Source organism: Pinus tabuliformis, chromosome 1_2, assembly GCF_031772625.1.
Source record: "Pinus tabuliformis cultivar Carrire ecotype Pingquan chromosome 1_2, CPIR1, whole genome shotgun sequence".
NCBI classification, from domain to species: Eukaryota; Viridiplantae; Streptophyta; class Pinopsida; order Pinales; family Pinaceae; genus Pinus; species Pinus tabuliformis.
Window position 1 is genome coordinate 722,818,032 of NC_142298.1, and position 3,750 is coordinate 722,821,781.

The 3,750-nt window shown below is 30.1% G+C and overlaps 1 pseudogene; it reads left to right on the plus strand.

The window, feature by feature from the left end:
• The first annotated feature begins 3,036 nt into the window (after positions 1–3,036).
• Positions 3,037–3,134, plus strand: LOC149207799 (U6 spliceosomal RNA; annotated as a pseudogene).
• The last annotated feature ends 616 nt before the right edge of the window (positions 3,135–3,750 follow it).

Consider the following 3,750-nt stretch of genomic DNA (forward strand, 5'->3'; position numbering starts at 1 on the left):
TATATATATAGATATTCAACCCCTTGAGCCCCAAGGGTTAGATCAGTTGGTCAAAATCAGCGCTTCGCCATCGAAAGGCCACAGGGTCCAATCTCCCCTAAGCCGCCCCTGGGGTCAGGCCTTGCTAGTGGGCCGCGGGGCTAGATTCCCTTCGGGGTCAATCAGCTCAGATTTTTCTGTCGACGTAGCACCACCTGTTAACCAGGGTGTCCGTGAACCACAACCTAAAAAAAAACCCTTGAAAATCATTGAATACATGGAATAAAATAGATTAAACGTACAATTCCAACAAATATTTACTCCATTCAAAATTAACCCTTAATAAAACGGTCAAATTGTAAAATAAAAAATACTATAAGAATAAGAATTTAATTTTTCAATTACTTTATATAATATATAAACATCTTATTATTGTTATTATTACTGTAAACGATTGACATTGAAATAATTTAGTTACCCTGAGCATTGAGATATTACATTGTACAAATTATAGGCTTTTTTAAATATATTTTAATATTTCTTAATTTTATGATACACATTGAATTTTTTTAAGTATTATTAATATTTTTTAAATGTCAGATATTAATTTTATATTAAAAATTGAATTAGTTACACATCTCTTTATTATTATTATTCCTTGCAACACCAAAGTAATATCTTATTCAAAAAATAATAATGTTGACACCAAAATAATATCTTATTCAAAAAATATTAATATTGACATTAATTTTAAAGTGATCAAAAATTAAAAATAATTTCACAAACTTTCATTACAAACTAAAAAAAATATATTTTAAACAATATTTTAATTCATTTTCTTTTAATTTTCATTGGTTATTTGTAGTTGGGTCTTATTGTGAGGCAATTCCTATTTCCAACCCCATTGAAACATAAATGCAGCCTGACATGCAAGGGATATAGCAGTTCTCTTGTATTTATGTTTCAATGGGGTTGACTTTGGCATTTTAGCAACAAAGCAACTGCTATATCCCTTGCATGTCAGGCTGCATTTATGTTTCAATGGGGTTGGAAATAGGAATTGCCTTATTGTGATATGATGATGCCGCCCCGGATACGTCGATTTGCCAACCCTTAAGCCTAACCAGCCCTACGCTGCCGTACTTCCTTATTAATACTAGCAAAATCAAATATTCTGAATTAGACGGATTAAATAGTTTTATCAGCCGTTGGTATTCTTAAAGCAAGGTAAACTTGATCTGATATGCGGTATGATTACTTTTACTTTTATTCTGTGTTTTAATGCTCGCCCACAGGAACGAAGCATTCTAAAACACATTACTTGTCTTTTATCTTTATTCTTTGACAACAGTACAAAAAAATTCAAAAAAATCATTAATCTGCCACTATATGCTAGTTTCAATTAAAATCCTCTCGTTACAGAATAGCAAATAAATATTTCATATCACACTAACCTTCTACACTTCCTTGTTTTGTTTGGCACTACTTTCATTAAAAAATCTTAAATTGATTTCTTAGATATGATGTGATGCCACCATCATGACAATACAGAAAACAACGCCTTAAATTATTATTAGGATTATTTGGATGAATATATACATTACAAGGTGATCTCAATAGTTTTAATTGTATATGTGCAGCAATAAATTGAAAATAATTCTTATAAAATATTATGATATTTTCTTTCTAATTCACTAACAATTTTGAGTAATGTCAAGTTAATTTCATAAAATAAAATATTATAATAAATGTAAATTAATTATATTTAATGTAATATTAACAATATGTTTGAGTTGGAGAATAGAATTTTTATATAATATAATTTCTTTCGAGCTAGTATTTTCTAATTCACTAACAATTTTGAGTAATTTCAAGTTAATTTCGTAAAATAACGAAATTCCTATAAAATATTATAATAAATGTAAATTAATTATATTTGATGTAACATTAACACCATGTTTGAGTTGGAGAATACAATTTTTGTATAATATAATTGCTTTCAAGCCAATATTTTTACTTTAATTTCACTATATTTAAACTAAGCGTCATGAACGCTAGCTATGCAACCTTGTTATTCCCTCCCACGACGGGGTAATAACTTAATCAAAAAACATTGATCTTGATATTAATTTTAAAGTGACAAAAAATTAAAAATGATTTTACAATGTTTACATTATAATATTTAAATTTATTTTTATTTAATTTATTTATTTAAATATCTATTGGTTAGAACCTTATTGTGCGATCATTGTACTTGACACTATGACAGTGAGTCATCAGCAAATTAGCCATTAAGGCATTTAATGGAAACAATAAGATATGTCATTTCAAGTCTGTATTTCCAGGCTTTGCCTCAATGAAGTTTCATTGTTTATTTCAATGAATATTGAAAAAGTTATTAAACTGTTAACACCAAATATGAATCACAAGAAACCGAACACAATCTTCTTCTTGATATTGCGAGTTCATTCTCCTAAATATAAAAAAATTAACTATTCCATTTCCACTCATATATAAAAATTATGTAAAATATATTATTGATATAAGACAAACACTTGTTGGACTTGACCAACACGTGATGCAAGTTAGATTTTTTAAAAGACCAAGTTACTATGTATAGACATTGCAGTAAATTAAGTTAATTTTTGAAAATATTAATTAACGAATTGTTATTACTTATTGTTATTATTATTAAGATAAGTTATATCGCTTTTTTTGTATTGGTTCAATTACTTTTAATATAATAATTAATTCATACATTTCAAAAGTCAATAATTGAATTAAGTGGCAGGGAAATGCTAGCTATGCAACATTGTCTTCATACTATTATAAAATTAGATGAATCAACGTCTAGATATATATATGATGCCTCTAAGGAAACTTTTGGTTTAGTGATACACTCATGTAAAGAGAGTTCATGTGTTGAGCCACGTGTTGATTAGATAATGGAAGTGAAATACCAGATGACATTGATTTCTGCGAAAAGGATTTTGCTGAACATGAAAATCCAGCCATCACATAACCTGATGCATCTCTGTGCAAGTGGATGTTAAGATTGTCTCTCCGGAGACATCCGATAAAATTTGAACGATACAGAGAAAATTAGCATGGCGGCTGTGCGCACAAATCAAGAAATAGTACAAATCCAAATTTTATGCGTTCGTCAAGGTTATATGTGGTGACTGCCATTCTCTGAACTATTAGTTGATATAAAAGCATTAATGAGATTGCAGGCTCTTCTTGCACCTCACACCTCACTATCACTGGTAGTCACCAGTCGAACAACTATTTCTTTGCTTTCATGTAACACAAGATTCCATGAAAATAAGCAGTGGCATAAGGAAGTTCTGTAATTGAACTACATAAACTGAATAAATATATAAATCCTAGGTCATTCAACCCTTTCAATGCACAAACAAATGAAAGTAACTTGAACATGCAATAATGCAGTAACAAGACTTATTAAGGTATAACACCCTCAGTAACAATGCACTAACAAGACTTATTAAGGTATAACACCCTCAGTAACAATGCACTAACAAGACTTGTCAACGTATAACACCATCGGTAACAAATATCCTTCTCCCAACATGATCTTTCAAACCTCCTCGTGATAGCGAACATATGGCCTTCGCAACTGGTTTCTGTGCTTCTACTAATCCAACCCTCAACAATCCAAGCATAGTAAGTACGCAACCTCCCAGCAATACTTTCATCTTAAACTCTTCCTTCCTAGATTGGACCGCTACTATCGGAGAATATGATAGGCTG